At 39.2% G+C, this 14,796-nt stretch overlaps 1 long non-coding RNA gene across 1 annotated transcript in view; it reads right to left on the reverse strand.

Moving 5' to 3' along the window:
- Positions 1–1,852: 1,852 nt before the first annotated feature.
- Positions 1,853–14,796, reverse strand: part of LOC128228654 (uncharacterized) — a 34,070-nt gene continuing 21,126 nt past the window's right edge. The window contains exons 2-3 of the long non-coding RNA XR_008259961.1: positions 7,170–7,240; positions 1,853–2,141 (exon numbers count right to left, since the gene is read on the reverse strand). This is a non-coding gene — a long non-coding RNA (uncharacterized LOC128228654). The remainder of the gene's footprint in view (positions 2,142–7,169; positions 7,241–14,796) is intronic.

The raw sequence follows: 14,796 nt of genomic DNA on the forward strand, positions 1-14,796 counted from the left end.
CCAAGTTGCATTCAACTTATGTACCAAGCTACATTCAACATGTGTGCCAAGTAATATTCAAAATGTGTACCAAATTACATTCAACATGTGTACCAAGGTACATTCAACATATGTACCAAGTTACATTCAACATGTGTACCAAGGTACATTCAACATGTGTACCAAGGTACATTCAACATGTCAACCAAGTTGCATTTAACATATGTACCAAGTTACATTCAACATGTGTACCAAGTTACATTCAACATATGTACCAAGTTACATTCAACATGTGTACCAAGTTACATTCAACATGTGTACCAAGTTACATTCAACATGTGTACCAAGTTACATTCAACATGTGTACCAAGGTACATTCAACATATGTACCAAGTTACATTCAACATATGTACCAAGTTACATTCAACATATGTACCAAGTTACATTCAACATGTGTACCAAGTTACATTCAACATGTGTACCAAGGTACATTCAACATGTGTACATGGTTGCATTCAACATGTGTACCAAGGTACATTCAACATATGTACCAAGGTACATTCAACATGTGTACCAAGCTACATTCAACACGTGTACCAAGGTACATTCAACATGTGTACCAAGCTTCATTCAACATGTGTACCAAGTTACATTCAACATGTGTACCAAGGTCAAATACCTTAATTGACTTGTTTTTGAGTCATGGCCAAGGTTTAAGTTTGTACATTATACTGATGCCAATGACACAAAGGCTATGACCATACTTTGACAGACAAGTTAATTATTAACATTTCAGTTCTTATATTTGCTCTTAGAACATTAAACTTGACCTTTACAAATGTTGACACTTTTAGCATTTTGACATTAAAGGGACCAGACACCAGATGGTCCCAAATTCAGCAAATACAGTATTACCTCAAAACAAACCTAGACTTATAAAAAAGAACTAGTATGAGGCTGAAATACATCATTTTACTAATATTCCATGATTAAAAGAATACTTTGTCACTGTCACAGCTGAGTTTACCTGTTTAAAAATAGTGCATAATGGCTTAACAGTTTCGAGTGTGTGTATTTAGCATGTAAAAGTCATGTGATAAGTACAGATACATATACTGATGCTATTTTTAGTTTACTAGATTTTAGCTGGTAGACAAACCCAGTAAATTTGAGAAATGGAAAAATTTGCAAAAACTGCAAAAGATAAATGTGTCATTAAAGCAATGTGATACATTTATAGTCAGAAAGATACAAAGAGTGTACACAATAATATCTATTTATATAAGTTTTTGACAATTTTCTTTTTTTCTTTCATTGGTATCAGCTAGTGTGTCTAGTCTCTTTAAATGCAATTTTGCTATACATATGTTTTTACCATCAATGTCATCAAAATACCTCTCCCCTGAGCTAATGACAACAGAGCACGGGATCTACCTCAATCCTTGTCTGGTCATTGCACACTTGGGGGAGGCAACAACCTTGGTGTAAGAAGTCAATATTGTTAAGTTAACGATTATCTGAGCCAAAAGCAACAAATCCAAAATTAATCTAATGTATATCGTTTTAATTTTGCAACATCCTTTTTCTTCAATTTCTTGAAATCTCCTGTTTTGGTGAGGTCTAAAATTTGCGAGGTTTTGAATTTACATCCAGGTTACAACTTTTTGTTCCACAAAAAATATTTTAACAATCATTAGAATTAGTGTTAAAACTGTAGGGAAGTTTAGCACATGTTTTTTTACACTCTTTAATGTGACATAACAGTACATTGATTGCAAAAGTTACCTTATACAGAATAATGCTGAACATCATTTAGTTCCATTATCATGATTAAAACATTGCACTTTAATAATCTTTTTTAAAGCTTCCCATTCTTTTTATTCAACAAGTAAAATTAAGCAGAATCTGCCAATGTCATCTCGTACAAGGTCAGTAGAGTAGCGAGGATTCGTGTTTGCACAATCAGTTAGAGCTAGGAACTCTGTCCATTAAAGGTCTTAAACCTGCCAATTCCTACCTGATAAACAACACATGAGGTTTAATCTGGCCCCTCCACTCAATCAGGGGAGACAACCACATTGGGATGGCTGTCCACCTCCTCCTCCTTGCGTCAGCATGAACCCCCAGCCTCAGTTGGGTCGCCTACATAACCCTCTGCACATCTGAAGAATATAATAGTTAAAGATATGCATCACAATAGTTCATGATACCGATGGTCCTCCTGTGGTCTGACAAATCTCCAGGCTTGGTCTTCATTGGAGCAAATTAGAATTCCAAATTAAAACCATTTGTAAATGTATGAGAAAGAGAAAACCACACTCTTCCTCATGAACCACCGGGCTGTGTCTAAGGGAGAGAGAACCTCACTAGGCTGGGAGTCTTCCTCATGAACCACCAGGCTGTGTCAAAGGCTAGAGAACCTCACTAGACTGGGAGTCTTCCTCATGAGCCTCCGAGCTGTGTCTGAGGCTAGAAAACCTCACTAGGCTGGGAGTCTTCCGCATGAGCCTCCGGGCTGTGTCTGAGGGGAGAGAAACTCAATAGTCTGGGAGTCTTCCTCATGAGCCACCAGGCTGTGTCTGAGGCTAGAAAACCTCACTAGGCTGGGAGTCTTCCTCATGAGCCACCGGGCTGTGTCTGAGTGGAGAGAACCTCACTAGGCTGGGAGTCTTCTTCATGAGCCACCGGGCTGTGTCTGAGGGGAGAGAACCTCATTAGGCTGGGAGTCTTCCTCATGAGCCACCAGGCTGTGTCTGAGGCTAGAGATCCTCATTAGGCTGGGAGTCTTCCTCATGAGCCACCAGGCTGTGTCTGAGGCTAGATAACCTCACTAGGCTGGGAGTCTTCCTCATGAGCGTCCGGCTGTGTCTGAGGCTAGAGAACCTCACTAGGCTGGGAGTCTTCCTCATGAGCCACCGGGCTGTGTCTGAGGCTAGAGGTTTAGGCTGAGAGTCTTCCTCATGAGCCTCCGGGCTGTGTCTGAGGGGAGAGAACCTCACTAGGATGGGAGTCTTCCTCATGAGCCACCGGGCTGTGTCTGAGGCTAGAGAACCTCACTAGGCTGGGAGTCTTCCTCATGAGCCACCGGGTTGTGTCTGAGGGGAGAGAACCTCACTAGGCTGGGAGTCTTCCTCATGAGCCACCGGGCTGTGTCTGAAGGGAGAGAACCTCACTAGACTGGGAAACTTCCTCGTGAGCCACCGGACTGTGTCTGAGGGGAGAGAACCTCACTAGGCTGGGCATTTTCCTCATATGCCTTCGGGTTGTGTCTGAGGGAAGAGAACCTCACTAGGCTGCGTAATTTCCTCATGAGCCACCGGACTGTGTCTGAGGGGAGAGAACCTCACTAGACTGGGAATCTTCCTCATGAGCCACCGGACTGTGTCTGAGGGGAGAGAACCTCACTAGGCTGGGCATTTTCCTCATATGCCTCCGGGCTGTGTCTGAGGGGAGAGACCCTCACTAGACTGGGAATCTTTCTCATGAGCCAACAGGCTGTGTCTGAGGCTAGAGAACCTCACTAGGCTGGGAGTCTTCCTCATGAGCCACCGGACTGTGTCTGAGGGGAGAGAACCTCACTAGACTGGGAATCTTCCTCATGAGCCACCGGACTGAGTCTGAGGGGAGAGAACCTCACTAGGCTGGGAGTCTTCCTCATATGCCTCCGGGCTGTGTCTGAGGGGAGAGAACCTCACTAGACTGGGAGTCTTCCTCATGAGCCACCGGACTGTGTCTGAGGCTAGAGAACCTCACTAGGCTGGGAGTCTTCCTCATGAGCCTCCGGGCTGTGTCTGAGGGGAGAGAACCTCACTAGACTGGGAATCTTCCTTATGAGCCAACAGGCTGTGTCTGAGGGGAGAGAACCTCACTAGACTGGGAAACTTCCTCATGAGCCACCGGACTGTGTCTGAGGGGAGAGAACCTCACTAGACTGGGAAACTTCCTCATGAGCCACTGGACTGTGTCAGAGGGGAGAGAACCTCACTAGGCTGGGAGTCTTCCTCATGAGCCATCTGAGGTTGTGTCTGATAACGTCTCTCAGCACACCTTGTGGAAAATAGCATGTACACCTCAGGATGAGATCACAGTCTTTCCTTTAATCTGGTCAGTGGCTGTATGCTGCTGTTGGTGGCTTGAATTAACAACACCAATATAAGGAGAGATAAATAAAACAAATTGTAATTCAACAGTTCAAGAATGGCTACAGACCATTTGTAGGATTTGTTTATAGTTTTGATAATATCATATTGCACAATACTCATTGTAATAATCAAGATGGTATTTGCTTTTCTACATGCTGTCCGCCGACTGCCTGCCGGTGTTGTCTGTTGGACATCTGTCGCATGTCACTTGGTTGTCCTCTGCTTAGAAGTATGTGGAAGAAAATCTAGAATGTACAAAAAGATTATTTGTAATTTTGGTATTAAAGTTTATGCACCTTCTCAATAAATCATACCAAACAGTGTCACACTTTGTTTATTCTTTACTGGGTGTAAGTTGTTGGGAAAACCGGAGTACCCGGAGGAAACCAACTTTTCTGGCTAGGTAACAACAATACAGACGCACATGGGCTCAGGCAGGGAATCAAGCCCAGGTCGCCTAGGTGCAATGTGAGTGTGCTAACCACTGCGCTAACTGGACAACCAAAGGCGTACCTTGCAAGAACATGTACGATAATAAAGCAAATAAGTTCCAGGAGATCTACTGACAAAACCCGATAAAAAGAAATAAAAATATAAATGGCCGAGTAAGGTCATTCATAGCACAAAAGAAAAGAAAAATATTGACCTCTACTAGATATTCTACACAAAATGATACAATGCCAGTTACATCAGTGAGTACACCCAGTCAAATTTCCAAAATAGTCTCTGGTCATAAGAAAAATGGTCTGAAGAGTAATACACAAAGAGAATGATTCACTGGGCAGTACAAACACATCATATTATTGATGTTTTTATTTTAGATGGCATGTGTGCTTCATGGTCTGGACGAAAATCCCACAAAACTGAAAAAGACTTCAAAGACCTTAGTATCGCACACACTAAATATAACCTTCTCGACCGACAAAATGAAGTACAACATAGGCAACTTAATGTTGCAGTTGTGTATATGAGGGTTGATGGTATATCTGCCAGATAACAGGATTATTTTAAGACAAAGAAGACAATAAGATTGATAACAAAACATCATTAATGCAGCAAAAAAAACAACCTATTTTTAATGGCCGATTGAAGTAAAGTCATTTTCTGGCTCAGAACATCTGAAATTTCAAGCAAATGCTTCATTCAGGGAAAACACAAAACAGCACTAAGAAGTTTATTGTCTGCAATGTGTAATGGCCAGGCTTGAGAATTAAATTTTAAAGTATGTTTCAATAAATGGAATTGAATTTCATATTTATCTAAGATTATGGCCTGGACAAACTCCACTATTCAAAAACTATCAGATAAGCCTTTCAGCAGAAACAATATTCCTTGCTGTTGATCTGTACAGCAGAAGTTCTTGGACAGCAGTAGTTCTTGGACAGCTGTAGATTTTGGACAGTAGAAGTTCTCGGACAGCAATAGTTCGTGGACAGCATTAGTTTTTTGAAAGTTGTAGTTCTCGGACAGCAGAAGTTCTTGGACAGCAGTAGTTCTGGGAAAACAGTAGTGCACGGACAGCAGTAGTTCTTGGAGAGCAGTAGTTCTCGGACAGCATTAGTTTTTTGACAGCAGTAGTTTATTGACAGCAGTAGTTTATGGACAGCAGTTGTTCTCAGACAGCAGTAGTTCTTGGACAGCAGTAGTTTTTGGACAGCAGTAGTTTTTAGACAGCAGTAGTTCACAGACAGCAGTAGTTTTTAGACAGCAGAAGTTCTCAGACAGCAGTAGTTCTTAGACAGTTGTAGTTTTCAGACAGCAGTAGTTCTCAGACAGCAGTAGTTTTTGGACAGCAGAAGTTCTCGGAAAGCAGAAGTTCTCGGATAGCAGTAGTTCTCTGACAGCTGCAGTTCTCAGACAGCAGTAGTTCTAGGACAGCAGTAGTTCTGGGACAGCAGTAGTTCTCAGACAGCTGTAGTTTTCGGACAGCTGTAGTGCTGGGACAGCAGTTGTTTTTGGACAGCTGTACGTATTTCTTGGACAGCTGTAGTGCTGGGACAGCAGTAGTGCTGGGACAGCAGTAGTTCTTGGACAGTTGCAATTTCACCTCATTTCAGAGGTTGCATATCAAGCACCTGGTTATTATCAATCAGTCTCGTATGTTGTTATAATTCCCGAGAGGTAGGATGGATCTCTTTCAACTTTTTGAAAGAAAGTTCATGATGCTCTGACCCGAACATCCTTTTCTTCCACTGTAAGTAGTCTAGGGACCCAACGAGCGCTCACGTATGACATACTCCAGTCCGGTGTAAGAATGCGTTGTGCTGTACACTAGCGGATTTAGAGGGGGGCGCATCCGGCGCGCGCCCCCTCTAAAATCGTCAAAGTTTACTTTTTATGTCAATTTAGGAGATAAAAAATAATAAAATACGCCCATAATGCATCATTTCCAACTACAAATTGTTAATTTTTCTTGATTGCTTAACCCCCAATCCATATGCAAACAGTTTATGCCATACACTTTCGGTTCAGAGGGAGGGGTGCATGTCAAAAGGTTGCGCCCCTAAGCTACGCCCCCTCTAACGTTGATTCCTGGATCCGCCCCTGCTGTAGACTTACTTATACCGGCCACCTCAGCAACTTCTTGAACGGTACGTCGTCTGTCACAGTTGATGATGTTCTGCACAGATTTCACTGTCCTGCAATCCTTGTACTTCGGCCGCCCACGAGGTGTACACTCCGTATTACCGGCGCTAAATCTACCATGTCATTTATACACAGGTGCTCTTGAAACATTCTTGTAACGTTCTGTGGAATTGATCTTGGGTGAAGTGTTGATAGGGGTCATTCTTTATTGTACACAAAACTGAATAGCTGTTCTGTGCGCAGTGAGTGCTTCTTCGTCTTACATCGCCTTTTTTGCTTTTAAAACACAATTGGTTATGATGTTATATTATTGTGCGTATCGATGTCATTAAAATTCAGAACACATACATTTTGTTACTTCTGTTTATTAGACTTAGAATACAAAATACATGAAGTGTATCAACTATGGATACATGATGTCCTTACAATAATTATAATACACACGTAAAACAAAGGATTTACCTTCAGGTCCAAATGTTGTTAACAACCAGGCTCCAGTGTGTCAATGTCCTCTGACTCATATAACACTGCAGCTGTAAACACAAGAAAGTTTTCAGGGTAAACACATCTTTTATACACCTATTTAAGGAGATAACTTTAAGCATTCTAGGATTGCTTCAGCTATTAATTGCTCTTTAGACTTAATTGCTCATTAGACTATCATAATAACATAATATTACTTTTTCATGACAAATGATCTTAATATATTGAGATTTTTGAATATCCTTAAATAATTTTCTCTTTAATTTTAAAGCTTTTCAGGTGCATATAACAGTATTATACAGAAGAAATCTATGGAAGCTGATGACCTGGAACAGTGCCCTGACCCTTCTTCCAGCAAGAGGATCTCATATACATGCTCAGTGAGGACAGTTATGCCCCTCAGCGTTTTCTTCAGTGGCACGTCCTTTGTCATAGTCAAAGCAAGCAATGTGAACTTTGTGAGTACTGCCTGCTCCAGGAAGTTTTTTTTGTCTTGAAAATACTAGAACTAATTCCTTTGTTTTAATGACATTTTCTGACCAAACAATAGTTACAAATTGAAGCTATCTGATGTATTTATGAACCATACCAGGGGCGTAGCTAGCCCTCTATTCATGTGGATTCATAATTGTGCAAGTGAAGTATTGGGCGTGCCCCCCCCCCCCCCTCAGATTCTTTTGAAAACCACGGTGCAATCTGGTGCATTCTGTGCTTTCTGAGGTGCTTTATTTACTACTTGAAAGTGAACAGTTTTAGGATCATGTAGTCAAGTACGCATACCTCCACATTGGCTGATTTTTTTGATTTTTTTTTTGATTTTTTTGGTCAGAATCATTCAGCCGCGTACTCATGAGATGGCAGCAACGCGCCTGCATACATGCAATATATAAAACTTGAATGTACACATTTGTTAAATATATCTAAAAAGACATTGTATGTAAAGTTAAAAAATATTACATTGAAAATCACAAAAATGGGAAATGAAAATTACTGTTCCCAGAATACCACTCTATTACATGTATAACCTATTAGAGAAATCAATACTTTTCAATGGTATTATATTGGAATTCTCAATCAGTGAAGCACTTGTGAAACCGATTAACACATTCAACATGAACTTGCAACATGAGCAAATTATGTCTAGGTAACAAAATGCCCAAAAATGAAGCTTACAGACATGGTCGACTGGCTGAAAAACTGAGATAAAACCCTCCTTTTGGGGAAAACTCAAAAACCTCTGCCCGTTTGTCATCCTGATTTACAGGTTTGTCTCGCACTAGATGTCGTGTCTCATCACCAAAAAACTCATCAACAAAGATGTATAGAAAACATCATTTTCATGATTCATGTATACTTACTTTATCAATTTGTACCAATGTATATTACATAGCTATGTTCTTTGAAGACAAATAATAACAAATTGATCATTCATATGATGAAATTGCATAGTAACAGATAACTTTCGCAATTAAAATTTAATTCTGTAATTTTTCACAATTTATTGAATCGATGTAAACGTATCTGTTCCCCAAAGTTGAATACCTTTACATTCATATGCGTACGAATTACTCGTGCCAGGGGCGGATCCAGGAATCAACGTTAGAGGGGGCGTAGCTTAGGGGCGCAACCTTTTGACATGCACCCCTCCCTCTGAACCGAAAGTGTATGGCATAAACTGTTTGCATATGGATTGGGGGTTAAGCAATCAAGAAAAATTAACAATTTGTAGTTGGAAATGATGCATTATGGGCGTATTTTATTATTTTTTATCTCCTAAATTGACATAAAAAGTAAACTTTGACGATTTTAGAGGGGGCGCGCGCCGGATGCGCCCCCCTCTAAATCCGCTAGTGCGTGCTTATAATTCGCCACCTGGCAGTTTAAACAAGGAAGACTTTTTTCATTCTTTTTCGTTTAACTCCAGCGTTGGAAATTCTATGAGATTTAACTATTCTTGTCACATACTTGATATAGTTTGTTGTGTGTTTATACTAAGTCAATATGACATGCATGCCATAGGGACCAATGGCTGTGTTGGGTCAATCAACCCGGCCCATGTACAATTTTGGCCTGGTCCAGTTCGGCCTTTTCCTTTTCGGCCGACCATTGACACGCATTTCACACATATAAATTTAGGTGTTTATGTATGACTAAATGACATATTTTGAATGCCACATTCAAAACACGTGGTAAGTACCATAACATGTGAAAAAATATAACACTTTGCTCATGTAATGTGATTTTAATAATGTCTTTTACACTATTTTTTCAATTCACAAATATGTTTTATTCAGGAATTTCCCTTGATGCGTATAGGAAGGCGACAATGACTGTGGCGGGGTCAACTGTGGTTGGTAAGTCATTTGGTCAGTGTCAACTGTGGTTGGTCAGTCAATTGGTCAGTGTCAACTGTGGTTGGTCATTCATTTGGTCAGTGACTGTAGTCGGTCAGTCCATTGCAATCTTCCTTGTTCGGATCATAATTTAAAAACCGCTGGATAGAGTGTATTTAAACTTCATTCAATGAACATAAGACATGAAGTGCAGTGTACATGCACCATAACTCTATTCTAACAAACTGCAGAGTACATTCTCTGGATAGGAAATGACCAAATAAGCCATGCGAGTAGAGCCTAGGCCCTCGTTGGCCTCTTGCAGGGATGAGCCTTTTGTTTAATGTATGCTTTTGAGGGTCTTAAAGATGAACGTACTTGAAAGTTTTAAAAATACCACAATATTATTTTGTAAACATGTTTTTAAGATAAACATAAAATTAACAGGTTACATTTGGTAATTTAAAATATAAACAGACATCATTTTATGTTATTTTTAGATAAACATAGGTATTTAAACGATAAGCATACACATGAGATGACAGAACATGATATTACACAGAGTTGGGATGCGGCCAATGTCGGTATTAGGTGCACACCCCAAGTACCATTTATTATTTATTATAAAAGCGTTTTAGGAGAGTTAGTTTTATTCCCAATGATGACTTGAGGCTGGTTTTGTATCAAGAACTTGTCATTAAATCTAATCCTGAATCATACATGCCATAGGGGATTTTGTTCAGAATTCCAGGGGATTTGAGTCCCATGCCAGGGGATTTTCATAATCTTTAATTCTGGAGGATGTTTATACTCCAACGGGGAACCAGGGGATGGTTCGAAATTTCGGGGGATTTTCCCCCAACCGGGGGATATGGCATGTATGATGAATGAATAAGTTCTCTTTGAGCTAATTCGTCAGCATGCTACATGTTGGGTGGAGAGATGCGATTTCTTCCTTGTATTTTTGAAAACAAAAAATGTACATCGAAACTGCTTTAGTAATTTAGTGGAATGACAACGTATGATCAAATGGATGAAAATTTCCCAAAACTTGCAACACATTGAACCCTAAATTATATCCTCGCGCACCGCCACAACCAGAAGACGTACGCTTCAGTATAACAGTCTAGCCCACTAAGTGCTGGAGGCGTGCGTCGAGTACACGCAGTAAACTACGGAATGCCATTAGGGCAATCGCCTGTGAATATGTTGATCTGAAACGCGATACTCGAAATTACGATGATGAAAACGCGAAATCACAAAACGATGATGGTGAAAACGCGACATTACGATAACGAAAATGCAATAATACGTCAGTACTATGATGATAATACGATTTCACCATCGTACTGTCACGTTTTTACCACTGTAGTTTCGTGATTTCGCGTTTTCAACATTGTAGTATCGTACTGTCGCGTTTTTATAATCGTACTTTCGCGTTTTCATCATCGTACTGTCGTGTTTTCATAATCGTACTATCGCGTTTTCATCATCGTACTATCGTGTTTTCATCATCGTACTGTCGTGTTTTCATTATCGTACTGTCGTGTTATCATCGTACTATTGCGTTTTCATCATCGTGCTTTCGCGTTTTTATCATCGTACTGTCGTGTTTTCATCATCGTACTATCGCGATATGTCTGTTTCCAGGCATTTCTTTTGTGTTGTGCTTGGATTTAATATTGTGTTGGACTATGCGTAACTGTTTCCATTGAGTTTTCGCTTTTCTTTCACTTGCTGGTTGTGAAACAAATCATGCAGTACACTGGCTCATTCAAAGAAACCACCTAAACAGTTCAATAGCGAAATATTTACAAGAATGTCAGCCTTATCTGAATTTTACTGTTGAACGATTTTAGATATGAGTGCTCTCACCACGATTCATTGACACACACCCACGACGTATCCACCTTCGCCCAATGCAGCTGCAATGGAAACATCAACGAAAGGCAAGTTTAATTTTGCTTTCTTCGTGTGTATTAGAATGAGTTTAGACCCAAAACATCTCTTTTACATTTTAGCTATGGCACTATTTGCACTATTTGGATCATTCCCCATGATTAGTCAAGCTTAAACTATTTTCTCTAAATAGGTCACTTTATATAAATTACAATAAAATGGAAAAAATGAATTATGTACTCTTATGTGAATGAAATCAATAATTGTGTAAGAGAAAAAAATAGTCTTCGTATTAATAATCAATAAAATATTGAATTTTAGAATACCAAAAATTGCAAACAGGCTTTTTCTGTTGTTTTAAGAAATACATCAAGAAAAAATCATTATAGTTTTTACTATTTGTTTTCGTAAACTTTTTATTGAAAAAGTGACTGCATCAATTCAATGGTTCAGCACTTTCAACATTTATGGTACCGGAATTGTCCAGTCATCCAACCGGAAGTGATGCCCCATGCAGTAGAGTTGGCTAGGTGACCAGATGGCTATGGGCGACAACTCACTGTTGATGACTGGGCTGTACCAGGTGAGCAGTGTATCATAGATGAGGTTTAACAATCGTTTAAAATATTCACAGAGAATTTACACATTGTTTTATACGTTTTAGCCCGACTAATCGAATAATAAGGAGGGCTTTACTACTCACTTACTAAATTCTCGCTTTACAAGTATTAATCCTTTGTGGTAAAGCTTTCTTTCGAATCAAGCCATCGTCAATACAAGGTGTGTTAAAAGTTATGGAATTAATTTCATCGTCATTTAATGATAATTTATATTACAACTATTTGATATAAATATATTGCTTCGTCAAAATTAATTTTATAAGTGATATGTCAGTATCAGCAAAATATTTATCGGCTTCATATTATTATTGGTTTCATATGTCTAGTCATGATCGATATTTGCTCAGCTGTTTTTGACAGAGCGTACGTGGTCACCGGTATAATACGTAACTATACCTTGGTTTGTTATTGTAAAGCTGTATCTAAAACAGAATGGTAATGATAGCTCCCGCATAATTATCTGAGCTGAGAGGACGCGTTCTATCATTCGGGTTTTTGTTTTCAATACTTGACTTCAATATGCATCTTTTCAGCTCAGGGGAAATTAAAATTTATAACTGTGTGGGAGTAGTATAATTATTATGCAATAGTGATTTAGTGGTTCCGGTCTTGTCATAAAATAAATATTAACTATAAGAACTGTAAGTAATATAAGCTGTGGTTAAAATAGATTTACTCGCTAATGGCTAATTTCCTTGTTTACTATTTTCTTTTTCCATTTATTGACATGTCTGAGACGGATCTTCGCGAAATCATATACGAGCTGCGGATGGCCAAGCGCACCAGGTTCGAGACTGCCACGCCGGTAACAGGGACACAGTCCACGTGCACACAGGTGAACACCATGAACGCACCGCCTGCCAGCCACGTGGCTCAGCCGTCAGGAGCACTGACAAGCGCCGCAACATTTAGTGCCACATCATACAGCGACGCGCTACCCATGAGGTATTACGACATGCAGGCCTCCCAGAGCCAGAGCCCGGAGTTTACTACGCCCTTGGTGAATCGGGCACATTGTGAGCAAGGTATAACCCCCATAGTTAATGTACCTTTAGAGCCGGTGCAACAATGTATATGTCGCCAAGCATACAAAGCCATTCGGGAGACTCAGTATCGGCTTCCATTAAATCTAAGATTATTTCTGGTAGCTATGTCGATTTTGCTCAATTATTAGACCAAGAAAAACCCGTAAGCGCTCAAGATGATGTGAAACAATTATCAATAGGCCAGAACGGCGAAATTGCGCTTAGAGCCAAACCAAATACGTTCAAAATATCAAACATTGAACAATGGACCAATGCCTTTTTGGACGGTACTGCAAGTACCGTTTATAGGTACCATGCTACTTTTCGACAGGCGTACATCAATTGGTTCCCGCATTCAAAGCTGAATACAAGAAAGACCATTGATGCAAAGCATCAAAGGGCGCCGTTTAGTAGTTTATGCATTTGTTATATGTTGAAAAACAAAGAATAGTCAAGACCAACAAGCATATTATGGTGCATAAAACCGCATCCATGAAATTTTCAAAATATTTGTAGTATTTTGCTTAACAACATAGGCTCAAGCATTGAAATTGAAGAGTTTCAAGTTGAAGATTTCATTAGGGGTGTGGTACATTAATGAACATGACAGAATTAGGGTGCTTGTGCACTGTACTTTTTGTCATTGCCACCTATCCATATACCAAGTTTTACTTCAATACCATAAGTAGTTTTAAAGTAATGCTCTGGGCAAGAAAAAGCGGAAAAGGGCAATAATCCTGTAATTAGCTGAAATACAACTAAAGTTATTGTGCACTGCACTTCCTCTCGTTGTGCTTTACCATTGAATGATGTTTATTGAAATTCCAAACAGTAGTTTTCTAGTTATGCTCCAGACAGGTACAAAGGGAATAACTCTGCAATTCGCTGAAAAAGAGTTATGGTTCTTGTACTACACTGCAGTTCTAATCATTTCGGGGGGGGGGGGGGGGGGCAGGGGCACGTCACCATGTTGGAATGACAACTTGAAAGGAATAATAAGTTTCCTCATTATATGGGGCGGATTCATCATGAATTTAACAATTTTTGTAGTACCTTAATAAACATTATCATTTCGTCTGAAAGTTGCAAAAATATTTTTCACATAGGTTTTGAAATACAACAATGCACATAAGCATAAATAGGCCAAATATGCACAGAATAATAGTGGACAATGTGTGAAAGTGATATTGAACAATTATTATAATTTCTTTGTGCATTAAATGAAAATATACCAGGAAAAAAAATACTAAATCAAGTCCAAAATGTATAATAACATGAAGAACAATATTTTGTTATATACTTTATTAATATCTTCATAACAAATCAGAGTACATGTAAACAATACTCATTTATATAACTAGTATCAAATGTGTCTAGTTTAAAGTGTGTTTTTATTTGCATTAAATTAATAAATACCATAAAAGCAATTATAAAAATCCTTAAAGGTACATTGTATAATAAACTGGAGACAGCAAAGAATAACACCCATTTATGAATATCTCCAAAACAAATCAGAGGTCACCCAAACAAATAATAATTCATATAATTAGTATCCAATGTGTCTAGTTTTTGTGTGTCTGTTCATTATCTTTAAATGAGCATCTTTAAAGTGAAACTCTTATTTAAAATCAACCAGTACATACAATTGTATAACACACATCAAATTGACTGATAAACCAATAGACCAAGAAAAACCCGTAAGCGCTCAAGATGATGTGAAACAATTATC

This window comes from Mya arenaria, chromosome 3, assembly GCF_026914265.1.
Source record: "Mya arenaria isolate MELC-2E11 chromosome 3, ASM2691426v1".
NCBI classification, from domain to species: Eukaryota; Metazoa; Mollusca; class Bivalvia; order Myida; family Myidae; genus Mya; species Mya arenaria.